Below are 15,447 nucleotides of genomic sequence, written 5' to 3' on the forward strand. Positions count from 1 at the left end.
AGTCTCTTAGTAACCATCTTCTAGAAGGAGAACTTCCACATTGGAACTCTGGGTGCCTGGCATAGGACTAGCCTGGAGACATGAAAGGAGAGTAGAGGGAACTGAGGCTCTGATACACACAAGATCATAGAGCAAATTGGGCGTGCTGCTGCAGGTACAAAAGGATTAGCTGCACACCTGCCCTGCACATATACTCAATGAATTGCATTGACAAATAAGAAAATTGGAAATTAATGCCCCTAATTATTTATAGGAGTGATTGTGGTTATTGTACATACAAATCACACATGCTGTTGCATGCAGCCTATTTGGAAATCTGGATGAACATCAGCTCCTACTCTGTAATCATTATGAAAGCCTTTATGTACTTTTTTGAGTGGACTTTCCTTAAATAAGCAATTATTTTCCCCCTCTAAAAGAAAATATAAGTAAAAGCAGGTCACAGATGTAGATAAACACATGCAAGGCATCCTCCACATAGAGGAGAAGCAGAATATCTCACAAGAAAAATTTGATCACTTTGGTCAGGGACAGAAATTACACATAAACCAGTATAAGTGACTAGAAACTGGTTCAAATCTGTAGCACAAGAGAAGTTCGGTGCACATAAACCACTTCCAAAATTGCTGACACTGGTTTAAGATAAACCTGGATGGCTGTAGTGTCAGAATTCACTGATTTAGTTTAAATGGGATTTTTTGAACTTCCACCCCAGATCCCCTCTAGATTCAAGTTAACTCAAAGTCCTTCAGCATCCTAAGATGCTTTGCACATCCCCAACAACCTTCCTCCTGGAAGGGCAGGCTGGCTAGCCTTGGTAGGGAGCAGGGAGGTATGCTCTAGCACACTCTAGCTTTTGGCCTGGGCCACTGCATGCACATGGCTGCATTTCTAGAATCAAAAGTGAAGGTCTGTTCACTTGCTTATTGGTTCAATATACGCAGTTTAACCTAACCTGCAAAGATTGAATCAATTCAACCTCAGGCTTTTGGCCACCTGTACTTAGCCCTTGAGAACAAGAGTAGTAGAAATAGGGTAGGATCAGTAACACCAAGTACAAGACCATGCATTTATGGACTAACAAGGATTTCTCTGATAGGGTGGGAGCTCATCTGATGGAAGTGAATTTAAAGGAAAAAAGACCTTGTGTACCAGCTGACCACAGAATAACTCTGAGCCTCCAATGCATGGACAAACATGACAAAGGCAAACATGCTGTAGGACTTATCAGGTGAGGTGCTTCCAGCAGGGAGTTGGAAATATTCATGTCACTGTACAAAGTCTCGGTAAGACCTTATCTGGAGCGCTGGGTGCAATTCTGACCACAATGTTCAGAGCTGAACCAATGCAAAGGAGGGTTTGGAAATCCTTCCCTCAGATAAATTTCGCCCAGCAAAATGAGGGCTGGGAGGAACTATGATGGCTCTCCACAACTACGATAGGGGGTTAAACCAGTTAAACTAGAGAGAAAAAAATTAAAGGACAGCATTTGCCAAGAACAAATGGAGAAAAACCAGTAATGGAACATTTCAACTGGAAATTAAAGGAAGGATTTTAACCATCAGTTCTGGAACTGCCTTCCAGTGCCAGTTGTGCAGGGGGAAAGGATGGGGGGAGGGGATCCTAACTACTTTTAAGATGGAGCTTTATCAGTTTTTGAAAGGGATGTGGCTGCCTGCAACGGCAGGGGACTGGACTCACTGACCCAGGAGGTCCCTTCCAGTCCATGTTCTTCTATTAGTTGCAGCTCTCCAGCTCCTGGCAAGCTGCTAATGAGGCCCAGAGTGCTGCACATCTGCTATAGATAGTAAGGATTCATGACAAAGTGACTGTGGTGGAAACTAAAGGAACACAGACTATCTGTGGGTTGGCACATAGGATGGTTTGCTATCTGTTCTCAGTTGTTTCTAGAGTTTTGCTGATATACATTTGTCTCTGGGAAACCTTTTGGCAAGCTGACCTGACAAAGGGTAGGTAAAAAAGAATAAATGCATAAATACGTGCATAGGATGCAGTGCAACAAAGTTGCTTTCTCTTTGTTGCTGCTTCCTTGGGAGCCCTGGTGCATTTTTTTAACGATGTTAATTGTAATCAACAGTTGTTAAGAAAGCATGTGGATATTACAGCAGAACAGAGAAAGAACAATGCAATTACCCCAGGCATTATATTGTGCAGATTACTTATTCAATTCTCCCTGCAGAAACAAACAGGGAAAAACTCTCTAGGCAAATCCTTAAAACATCTAAGCCTGTTCTAAACCAGAGGGACTTGTATTTTGTGTGGCGAAAGATGCTCAATTATACTAATGTCATTGCGCTAGTGAGGTCCGTGTAAGATTTTTCTGGGTGGTGATTCATATTATCCCATCAATGCATTAGGGGGATTTAAACTCTTAACACCCACCACCACACCAAGGGGAGAATGGACTGCTTAATATGAATAACAAGCACGAGAAGGAAAACACTCCACCCCATGTTTCTTCTGCAACTTTAAATTGGTCACAAAGAGGAGAAGAAAAAGAGAGAGAGAGAGAGAGAGAGAGAGTAGAATAACAGTGAATTAATAATGGAGAAACCTGATTAGAATATAATTTGTCCTCATTAGTACAGCATTCCTGACATAAGGCTGCTCCTTGAATCCTGTTTACTTTGAAACTCCAAAGAAAGAAAACCTATATAGTTGTTAACACTCGGCTTTTCAAGGATAGCTCCGTAATGAGGGTGGAGTGTATATGAGCCGGTTGGTTCTTTACCATCAGAGAACACTGAAAACACATCTGTGCAGTGAAGCATTATTGGGCCTTTCAAACAACCTCTGTGGCCAGTGCCTATAAATCTCTTCCCCTGTCATGTTTAACTAAAACCCAATACCCATTCAACATGAAATCCATCAATGTTATACAGAAAACAATGACAAAGCACTCTCCTTTGTGTCAGGAAAAACAAATAATTCTGCAGGAAAAAAAAGGGAAACCCTTTTTGGCAAGCTTCTGCAAGGGTAGCAAGACACGAAGGGGCAGCTTTCTTTTAAAGCAACATATCCTCAGCTATAAAAATTCTCAAGGCCAAATTATCTATACCAGCCATCAGGGCGGCTGTTCAAGATAATACATAATGCATCAGGAGCATCTATGTGTTGAGGCATTTTATCTGAAGCATGTTTGTCATACGGACAAAGTCAGCTTACGCCACCCAGCTGTACAATCTTATTAACTCTAAATGGATATTGTATTTTTGGAACAAAATATGAGTTGGTTAAAAATTCATGTACTTTCTCACCACCCACATCGTGTGCACGCACAAGTGAAGTGAAATGAGTCTATTCGATGGACAGAGCCTCTTCCTAGTCAAATAAAATAAAAAGTAAGTGCTACTGAAATAGCTTGGATTTTCACTATTTTTTTTTTTGGATCCCTTGTGTCAGACCGCACCTGAGCAGAGGTTTTCAGGGCCACAGGTATGGACTGAGGCATCTAAATTCTGCCTATATCTAGGTGCTTACATGCTGTTTTGGTTTTGGCACCAAGTGACTTGCCGAAAGTCTTACAGGAAAGCTATGACAGAACCAGAAATTGAATCCAGATCTCCTGAGCCCTATATCTAGGAAGGGTGGGATCAGGGTTTCTGTTTTGTTTAGTCACTTCCATACAAGAGAGGATACTTGTACGATTAAAGCACAGGTCTGGGATGCAGGATAAGAAGGTGCTGCAGATTTCTGGTGTAAATCTATCAGGTCAGTGCCTGGCACTTTGATTACTCCATCCGCAAAATGAAGCAGCATGGTTACTTGGACCACAGTGACTCTGTTAGGTTTAACTCGGGTATGTTTGCCCAGCCCATTTTGCTATTTAAAGGGAAGGATGCAATAAGTATTTTCATTATTGCTGTCTTAGAGATCGAGTTGTGAGAGAGAGTTATTATTGTGGTCTTTGAAACAAGGTCATGGGTTCTAGCTAGAAACTGGACTCATGGGCTGTGCCAATACTACTTGCAATGTTAGGGAGCTAAATATGCCAACAATGCCATTCCTCAGATAAGCTGATATTTTAAGAACCTTGCATATTCATAAATAGGTTCAAAATACCAAAACACTTTTCAAAGACTGTGATACATTATTGCATACATTCCTATACTCAACTATTCCATATGCTCAATTGCTGAATGGGGGAAATGCTTACATATTTGCACCACTCTAATAGTATCAGACACCTTTTTATGGATGCATTCAGTATGAATGGTGCCCTAAAAGATCTGGGGGGGGGGTGTGCATGTGTGTGTGTGTAGGTAAGTGCAGCCACTAACAGCTGCACACAATGCATCTGGTTTTCAAAACCTAAGACACCAATGACTATTTCCCTCTGATCCATGTGAATTGTGCTCTCTTCTAGCCATAAGTGTGAGGTAGAAAGATTTAGAGAGACTAGAGGTGACTGAAGAGGGCTCAGCAAACTTTGGGAAGATCAAATACATGGAAAGAAGAGCAGCAATAGGAGCTGTAATGAAAGAAGGAAGAAGAAGAAGAACATCAAGACAGACATGGATGGATCCAAAAATGTTATCAAGCATCCAGTGAAGAGGAACTAAGCAGAAAATCAACTAAGGGGGTGGGAAGTCTGGTAGGAACATAATCCATCTTAAAATCATGTGTTCAATACACTGTAAATACAAGGAAGTGCAGGCCCCTCTGGTAAATGTTTGCCAATCAGGCACTGTCTATGACTTGTGAACCAGAGCAGAATCTATGGGGTACCTTATAGAAAGACTAATCTTGCACTCAGAGACAGATACCCACATTATGCTGAACATGTTAAACTAATCTCTAGGTGCAACACTTAATACTGACTCTGTCTTTTAAGCATCCCATTACTGTAAAGACATTAGCTACCGAACTTAATTAATAAAATCAATCATAATTAATTCTTTCAATGTTCATAGAGTCCTCGCGGATATTTCCTTAAGAGTTTCATTGTAATTTGACATTAATGGAGACTGAAAATAGTCAAATGATTTAGAATACATAGAATAATGTACACCCTGCTGTACATAATAAGGCTGCCTTACCATCAAGGGGGTGACAGTGGCATCATAAAGCAAGAGTGCAAAGCTTGGATAGTTTATCATTGTCGCCAGAGCTCTAATAGAATTTCCTCTGTACAGTTTAGGGGTATTTTATTCTTTACTTTCAGTTTTAAAGTCTAAAACACTGATCGGTTGTGTTTTTTATTAAGACCTCCATATTGCTAGACTGCAGGTCCCCATCCATAACTCCTTGTCCTCAAAGAGAAATTAGAGCTTTTGTTTTTAATGGTCTCTGTTGTTTCTTGTGTGGATTTTTGCAGTGCAAAAACGGATCTATTTTGATTAAAATAGAAGCCTTTCCCAAGACATCATCTGTGCAAACCAGATAACTGACACAAAGCCTGTTGATCACCTTTAAAAACAAAAGAGGACATTGAGGTCCCCTGTCAATGGCCATCCACAATGTGCGTTTAAATATTCCCGGAGTTTATACCCTCCAACTATGTGATTATTAAATGTACAGCTTCAAGGTAAAAGTTTAGTTCTGATCCTCCAATACCTTATTCATACAAAACTAACAGTTGGCCATGAATGTAAATTTTCTCTTCGGAAAATATCAGACATTTGAGAAGTTAAGTCCCTCTACTGGGTCATCTGATCCTTCCCCCATAATTATGGAATGATTTATTTCATTATCCTAAAACCATCAGCTGGGGCTGAACTATCCTATGGTAACTCCTTTCATGGCAGTTCCACAAGCTAGCTCTGCTATCCGTCATGTATTATAATTCTCCATACAGTCATTGGAGCACATGATGATCTCTGTTACATATGTCTCCAGCCAGCATAACACCAGCATTAACTTGAATGGATCTGTACCACTGTTACTGAAATCAGAATTTAACTCTGGGAACTATAGGATGAGAGGTAGGAGAGTGTGTGAAGTTGGGAGTATCAATAAGCCCAGCATCATTTACCCATGGTGGTGCATATTTATACATGTATCATTCATATATGGTGTATCATATGTCTGTATATATGATACATGCATGAATATGTGCCATAGCAGGTAAAATACACACACACACTTAAACATCGGACATACACATTGAAACATATAGATATATCCACTGAAACATATAGCTATATCCACACACAAATATAGACATACATGTTTAAACATATGGATTTACACACACATACAGGCATACATATTGAAATATATACACACATATAGGCATAGGCATTGAAGCATATATACATACACACACACACACACACACATATATACACACACACACACATTCACATATAAGTATACATATACTATTAATTTTAATAGTTCACTTAGATAGTAAATTGACATGGTAAGGCTAAATTTCTCTTCCTTTTTCACTTGAATAGCAATCCCTTTTATTGCACATTATTCCAAATGAGTGAGAACACCAATTAGTGTTCTTGAACACTGGGTACTGTGAGCTGAGCTGTAAATGAGCCGTGTTCTGCTACTAAAGATCTCAGGGTATAAAAATGGTCTATTTACCTCTGGGTAAGGTAACCCCTCAGGACTATCCTTCTTTCCCATTGCTTCTGAAAGCAAGCTACAACATATGATATCTATCTCTCTGGTCTTCATCCATCAATCAATATAATCCTATAAGAGTTCAAACTTCAATACTAGTTACATAAGAGATCTACTGAATTAGATAAACTCAATCACTGCTGGTGATGAAATGATTATTTAATTACTGTCAACTATGCTTCCAATATCACAGAGAGGAAATCCAAGAACATAGACAGTCAATGCTAATTTATTAATCACTTAAACAGTACTGCTTGGCTAAGCATAATTTGCACAATAAAATTAAATTAAATACTTAAACATTGGGGGTACTTTTTTGTAACGTTAAAGGTTGTGATATGATACAATGAGAAAAAGAACATTCAAAATATGTTTCTCAGTATAAAGATGGATGGTTGAACACTAAGAGGTTTGACTTGGCGAGCTTGTTTCCAGTTTTACCCACACCACTTTGACTCCATCATCTTACTACTTCTACTACTTCAGTTGATTCTTCTACTAATTAAGGTACATTTTCATTTCACTAGTGTAGTAGATAGGCCCATGATGTCCACCTCATTTCTCAGTAGCCATTTTGCATATGTATCCCATCATGGAATCTCTTAATGCAGAGATTTCGTAACCCTTCATTAAGACAAGGCTCTTCAGACTACTTGAATTTCTTTCAGAACATTTTTTTCCAAACACTGTGTAAACACATGAGATCCAAATATTATTTCCGTCTTGCAATAGGGTATGCTTCCATACCCATAGGAGTTTGCTTTAGGGGGGGTTGCTTTTCATCATCAAAAATGTATTTACAAATATTGTATTGTACAAATACTTCTGCCTCATCATGATGTCATATTGGTTTTTGACTGGTTCTCATACCATGATTTAAAATGTGGTTAAAGAATTTAGGCAAGAGATTGCCAATGTACCAATTCCCATTGCCTAAGTGCTTTACTGTCATTGAAGTCTCAGGGCATTTTTCCATGTGCAAGCACCGCAGCACTAGGCGCTTTGAAAAGTGCCCGACGCTGTGATGTTTGCAGTTGTATAAGTGGCAAAATGTGTGTCAGTGCTGAGAAAATGGCAGCAGTGCGCTTTTGAACTAAAACATATAGAAGGTGCTTTAGCTTAAAAGCACGCTGCCACCATTTTCTGAGCACTGATGCACATTTTGCCACGTATACAACTGCAAATGGTGCAGTGAAGCTCGCATTAGCTCGTGTGCAGAGCAGACTCCACTAATCAAGTCTGCTCTCCGGTGCATTGTGGGACAAAAAAGTATGTGTATAAATGTCCTAAGTTTCATGCACATAATAATTGTGTAAATAGAGTGTTAGGGAGCAAGTTGCAATAATATTGTTTGCTCACAGAAATTCCTTGCGTAAGGGGTCTGTCACAAGAATGCTGTTAAAGTCCCAGAAAACCATCAGAAGGATTTTATTGTCATTTCTGTCCTTTGTGGCCAAAAAAACAGTTTTTTTCTTATTTGAGTTACAAGCACAGGTATATGAACACGGTATTGCATAATGGTCTCGGACTCAAGGACGTAGGCTTCTAATTCCAAACTCTTCCACAAAGTTTTTCTGTTACCCTGGGCAACTCAACATTTCCTCTTGGCCTTATGGTTACCTCTGGGCGTGTCTATACATGCAATTAATACTATATGGGTTTACTACACATGCAGCCATTTGGGAGGAGATTTGTTCCTTGCGGCAATAGCCAGCTCCTGACCTCCTCTGGCCCTGCACTGCCCCCCTGCATCAACCATGGGGAGCTGAAGGCTTGGGCCACAGCTGTCTGGGGCAAGGCCCCTCTTTAAAAGCCAGCCCTGAGTGGTGCTCCCTGGACACCTGCATTTCTGACCTGGAGCAGCCTGCAGTGTGTTGGCCCCAGAGCCTGTGCCCACCAGACAATGGCTGCTCCAACCCCAGGCCCTGGAAGCAACAGCCTGAGCCCTGGACTCCTGCTGGCCACCCTACTTGCCATGCTTCACTGCTGCAGCAACCGCCACCTGGCCCAAGTCAGTCTCAGCCCTGCCTGGCACCCTGTGCTGTGCAGCCATGTGGCCAGACTCACCGCTGCATCTGAGACCCCCTTCCCCTGTGCTGATGCCATCCAGCCCCTGGGCTGCCACCTGGACCCCAGCATAGATGCTGACAATGCGCAGATGGATGCTGCCACTGGTGCTGTCCATGAGCTCCTGGGACTCCAGCCCCACCCCCTTGGGCCCGCCCGGCCAGCCAGGACTGGTAGCTCCACATCACATAGCGCTTCTGGGATGACAAGCAGTGACTGGAGTCCTTTTGGATGACCCGGGCCACCTTCCATGAGCATCTCGATCAGCTCCATCCATACCGGGAGTGGCAGGGGGGGCGGGGGGGGGGGGGGCCGGGGCGCGCGGCACGGGGCCACCTTCCATGAGCATCTCGATCAGCTCCATCCATACCGGGAGTGGCAGGCCACCACCATGTGACTGCCCTCCCTACGGAGACCCAGCTGGCCATTACCCTACTGAAGCTGGCCATGCCTACCAGCCTCCACTATGTTGGCCACCTCTTCAGCGTGGGCAAGGAACCTGCTAGGGAGGCTGTTCTGGAGGTCTGTGGCACCCTCCAGGACGTGCTGGGGCACACCATGCTGTAGGTGCACGACCCCTTGCAGGTGGTGGTGGGGTTCTGCACCCTGGGCTTCCCCCAGTCTATCAGGGCCCTAGACGGGACCCACATCCCTGTCACCTGCCCACCCTGTGGTGATTACCCCTAATACAGCCAGAGGGACTTTCATTCCATTGTGCTGCAGGCTGTCGTTGACCACTGCAGTAACTTCACCAATGTGAGCACTGGATGGGCTGACAGTACCTGTGATGCCTGCATTTTCAGCAGCTCCACCTTGCCAGCCCTGGTGGAGGGCAGGCACTTCATGCCAGGAGTGCTAGCTGTCCAGCTGGGCGCTGTGATGGTTCATCCCCTCCTCATCAGGGATCCTGCCTACCCACTCCTCCCTTGGCTCATGCGGCTCTACACCAGCCAAATGGACCTTGGCCAGGCACATTTCAACAGGTGCCTAGGCTGGACCCATATGCTGGTAAAGTGCACCTTCGGCCATCTGAAGAAACACTGGTACACCCTCACCGCCTGCCTTGAGGTCTCAGAGGCCAACATCCACCAGGTCATCATCAGAGCCTTTGTGCTGCATAACATCTTTGAGGCCATGGGGGAGCTCAAGGGGCAGAGGATGCCTAGTACTGGAAGTGCCAGCTGTGGCAGCAGTGATAGCCACGCACCTCCCATTGTACTGAGGCACCGACCAAGCTGTACACCCAGCAGCAGGCACCAGGGAACTGGGTGCATGAGGTGCTGGTGGTTTACCTGCTCTTGCATTCCCCACTGTAGGCCACTGTGGGTCCATGTGGAGTCTGGGTAAGCAGCGGGGCAGGACCCAGGCATGGGTACCAGGGTAGGGGGACCTGACTAGGTGGCTGCCAGGCCACAGGCAGGGCTAGGGCTGGGAGCAGGGCAGTGGGAAGGATGAAGGTGACTGCCAGGGCCAGGATGGTGTCCAGCATCCAGTGGTCCTCCTCTCTGGTCTCCACTGCCTTGGCCACTACGGTGGTCTGCTGCTCCTCAGCCTCCACCATTCTCCATCCTCCACCATCCTCTTGAGGAAAGTGATGTGCCTCTCCTTGAAGGCCAGGAGCCTTTCCCTGAATGTCTGGTCTTCCTGGGTCCTGTCCCAGTCCCTCTCCTGCTCATGTGTATTGTCCTCTATGTGCCAGGCCAATGGGTCCACCAGCCACTCCTCCACCACAATCACCAGCCACGCCAGCAGCCAAGTCTGGTCCTGGGTCCACCGCTGCTGGAGCCAGCACCTACAAAGGACCTTGGCCAAGATTGGTGGTGATCCTGAAGGTGCATCCCCGAGCACAGCTGGTGCCTCTCCTTCATGTGCAACTGCAGGCGCAGGTTAGCCACTGGGTGCTGGCCACAGACAGCCTGCCTTCCCAGCCCCCTTCCCAGGCTAGGACAGGCCTGGCTCCTGGCAGCACCTGCTGTGGCTGCTCCAGACCCACTCCCCACTTTTTCTGGAGGCCAGACTGACTACTCCCTTACCACCAGGCCCACAGTGCCTGGGCTCAGGCGATGAGGGGCTTCTGGCTGACTGGGATTTGGAGTTGGTGGTGCCCCACCCTCCTCCTTCGGGGCCGCTCTGGAGGGGTGCCCTGGGGCAGGCCCCCCACTGCAAGTGCCCTGCACCCTGAGTGTGTCCCTGGTGTCTCAGGCAGACCATGATGAGCTGTTTGCACAGACCAAGGAGTGCCCAACCAGCTATGCTCTGCTGCTGCTGATTGCCATGATGACCCAGGTGCACCTGAGACTCTGGCATGGGACCCTGAGCTCCCATGGTGCAGCGGGCAAGCCCACACGTCCCTGCAACCTTCTCTACCACCTGGAGGGGGCTAGCCCAAGGATGGCCCCCTGGTGGTGGTGGTGATGCTGACTGAGAGAAAATCTGCTCCTGGTCGGTGTCTCCACATGTGCTACGGCACAGTTACTACAGCATACTTAATTCGCTACCTGTATTTGCAGGTAGCAAATTAACCATGCAGTAGACTAATTGACTGCATAGTAAATGCCTGCACATGTCGACAGTGATGCTTTACTATGCAGTCAATTAGTCAACTGCATGGGAAAATGTCTCATGTAGACATGCCCTCAGTATTGCAAATATGATTCCTATATCACAGGGTGATAAAGCACATTTGTAAAGCATTTTATAAGATGCTATATAATTAAAGCAGTTTTAGAGGGCAATGATGTGGCATAAATGTAGAATGGTAGAATAGCTTGTATGTGGTCATGGTATTTCTGTGGATGGTGGGGATGGTTTTGAAACTGGCTTTTAAAATTATGCAAACCCAAACATTTGCAGTTGAGTGACAATTTAAGGGTTTGTGGGTTCACTTGAACCAGAAACTTAGGGCAGGAAGCATGAAATGAGTATACACAAGCAATGGCATGGTAACACAGGCAAACAAGTCCCTGGAAATCCAAACTCCTGACTTTCAGGACATTTCACTACTGAGACACCTCTAGAGTTGTACTTATGCACTCTGGATTAAATTCTACTCTTCTTTCTACCAGTGCATTAACTCTGGAATTACTAAACCAAAGTCAATGGAATGACTTCAGATTTACAGTGGTGCAATGGAGAGCAGAATCCAGCCCAGTCTGATTTGTGCAAAATTTTATCTGTGCTATCCTTCTCTGAACCTCATTGCCGTTGATCTTTCACTTTGTCTTGTTTATCGAAAACCAATAGCTATTCAAACTCTAATCAATCAAGGCTACACAGGGAATGATGAAAAAAAGACTTCCAATTCTCTTGTTTAACAACTTGTTCAGCACCTATTGCCTTCAGAGACCTTTCAACACCTGCACTTCCTTACTCCATAGCTACCAATCTTCTGAATTTAAAGGACATTAGCGAGCCTACAGCAGTGAAATGCAGCAGGAGCCACCAAACTCTGTGCTGTTGAGGGCAACATGCATGTCAGACACGCCATTAAGCAGTGTGGGAACTTTACGTTCTGATGAGCTGTGCTACAAACTCCAAGCATTTAGTTGTTTTATTGCAACAGAGCAGTGCAAAGATTACTGGAGAATACATATGTTGCATTGATTCCATTTGGCACGATGATTGACCTAATGGAAACTCAAAGGAAATACACAAAACTTCACATGGGGAAAAAAAAGTCTGGGAAGCTACCAATATTGTTTTCTCTGTGTTGACTCTATCTGATTGTAGATTTAGTCCTCATCTTGTGAGAAGCCTGTTTCTCCTCTGGTAAATGTCACAATTGCAGCATAGTTGAATCAGCCCCATGATTAGTAATACACTGCATAGGAGGCCTGAACTTGCAAGTAGTACTATTTAAAGCATTGATCCTATAAGCAGATCTGCACACACGGACACCCAAGCCCATGCCGATGTCCTGAAGAGCTGCATGACAACTTTGGCTTAAGTCTATGGGACAATCTATATGCACGAAGGCTACTCAGTTGAGCAGCAGGATTCAGAACAGGGCCCACAGACCGGAGACTTGTGCTTATTTCACAAACAGTTTTATTTAAGCAAATTAAAAAATATTGGCAGAATCTATGTCTGAGCTTCCCCTGAAACATGAAGGGTTTTGAATCAGGTATCCCAACTCAAGCGATTTGATCTTTTTCCAAGTCAGAGTCAGGTCTCAAGGTCTTGCATACCCCATTCCAATTAGCTCAACAGACATAGTAGTTCAAAAACCTGGTTTATTAAAAAACAAAACCAATCCAGTTCCCAAGCGATGACAGCTTTAAAGTGGCTGCCATCAGCAAAGGAGCTGGAAAGGGATATAAAATAAAAGCACCTGCATTTTCCCTCTGCCTTTTCATGGATGTATTAATATTGTGCTGGAGGCTGATTTGGCTAACAAGTTCTGAGCTAGGAAATAGGGTTATTAATGTCACTGTTCAGAATTCTTTTTTATTGAATCAGAGCTCTCTTAAATCCAAGACTAGTTTATAGTGAATAATCTATTCAGCAAATGAAACGGACAGTAGCTGCATATTTTTCAATAGCACAAACGAGGGGAGAAATCTAAATTTTTTGCACCCTTTTTTTGGCCAAATATGACTACATTTTTGAATGCACGTTCTCTAGCCATATGTTGTGCGCTATACAGTTCACATTCCATGCCAACTAGCATTTATATTGCAGATCAAATGCTTCTCTTCAAGACTATAAAAGAAAGGAAAATCTAAACATGTAAGTCATGACTACCGAAAACCAATCCAGACTTCCAGAGTAATTGGGTTTCATTAACTTCTGTTTTGCTGCTGCATATGCACAAGCCGCTTTTCAGTCTCTTTGAAGGTGCCTTGTTTTAAGGGGTTTTGTGTTATGCAAAAAAATATTACATAATGACACAGCCTGTAAGCGTGCAAATTCAATAGATCCGACATATATGAGTAAAGTTGTATGTGCCTATCTTGGCAGTTCAAAATGCTATAGGACTTTTTAACACTCAGTACCTGAACAGTAACGGGACTCTTCTGTCTAAGATAAACAGAGACGTACATGCAGTACTCACATCCAAGCAAAACTGAGACATAAAAGTGAGAATTGAAAGCTTGAGAGTCTTCAATCATAAAGTCCTATAAACAGGTATGGAACGGGGAAAACCTAATGCAGGAATTTGCTTAGTTTAAAATGCCTAAACAGATACAAAGAAATAGGTCTTTCTTGCTCTGCTAGTTTCACCCACAGGCCTTCCCGTGTTAGACTAAGAGCCGTGGGGTTTTTAATATGGCCTTTCTGGTTTAATATTATAAAACCACATTATGTTATCAAGCTTTAAGTTCTGATCACTTCAGAGTAGCTGCAACTATTAGGAAAGTGAATGACTCACCACCTTGCACAAGTTATTTATAACTGTTTTTTAAAAATGGTATTTTCAACTCAGAGAAATTTTCATAATTAAGCCCGTGACAGCTCCTGCTATGCAGTTCATCAGCAACGAGGACATAAAGAATGCTGGAGACTCATTACAGACAGAACAAACTTAACTCATTAACAGTACTTGGAGTGAGCAATCTCAGACCATTACTTTTAATGGGATTAGCCTTTCTCGTGTATAAAAGGCAGCACAGCTCAGTTTACTTAAAATAATTTCCTTATTATAACGTGAGTCATTTTCATTCTAAAGGGGAGCTGTTCATTCTGGCTTCGCTCCTCATTGCCTACCATTGCAAAGCATCTCACCAGAAATCTGGATAGTCACAGATGTTGCCCTCTTGGATTATTGTTGCATCTCTGGTCCCTGGATTTTTCCCCCCGTCTTACTAGACTTTACCTTTGATCATCACTGAGGAACAGGATTAGCTCACTAATTCTGTATTAGTGTCAGAAAGGTGGAATAGGCTTAGGAAGGGTCCTCACTAGCATTTTCAGTTCTCCGCATATATTCCTCACTCTTCCACACTACAGCGAGGCCATTTCTGCCAAGGATACAAGAACGAAGAATCCTTCCATGGGTTCCCCAAATCTTACTTCCCATATGCACTAGTGTGGTATTGGTACAAGAAGGACCTGCTGGGATTGTGTGAATGTGATGACAGATGTCTCGAGTCCAGTATCACCCGTCGTTTAGGTAGCCCCTCCCTCATCCCGCCTGCCACGACTTTGCTGTTATGTATGATTTGTGAGAGGGCTTCAGTGGAGTTCTTTATCAGAGGGTTCCTCGACGTGGGTGTACTCACAGTTGTCGCCTCTGTTGTTCCACGGGGCTCTGCCACCCCTACACCCCGTCCACTCACCAATCGATCACGTGCTGGTAGTATGATGGCCTGCGGTTCTCTGCAGGCTTGCTTGTCGTTGGTTTTCTCCAGCTGCAGGGCCCCAGGCCTAGCGGTATCACTTGGCCAGCCTGTCTTCTAATCTCGCTGGCTCCTCAGCTAGCTCTGGCTGTCCTTCTTCCCTCCCCTTTCTAGAAATAATATTCCACCTGGGCGGGGAGACTTCCCGGACTGACGTCCTGGACCCAGCGGCCACTAGGGACTTCTCCACCTGTCCCTGTCTCTGTTTCCCTTATGGGCCATGCTAATCTGCGCAGGGTACCTCGTTGCTTCCCCTGCTTTCCTCCTCCTGAGAGGGACACTGGCTCTTCTCTGCTCCCTACCTGGAGTAGGACAGGGAGCTTCCTGCTACCTGCCTCTGGTAGAGGCTAAACGACCACCCCCGCCTCTGTCGGCTTCAAACCTTGTCCTAGCTTCTGCGTGGGTATGGCACAGCCTAGCTGGTGCCTTTCCCAAGGGGGAG

Source organism: Alligator sinensis, unplaced genomic scaffold (assembly GCF_000455745.1).
Source record: "Alligator sinensis unplaced genomic scaffold, ASM45574v1 scaffold1004_1, whole genome shotgun sequence".
NCBI classification, from domain to species: Eukaryota; Metazoa; Chordata; order Crocodylia; family Alligatoridae; genus Alligator; species Alligator sinensis.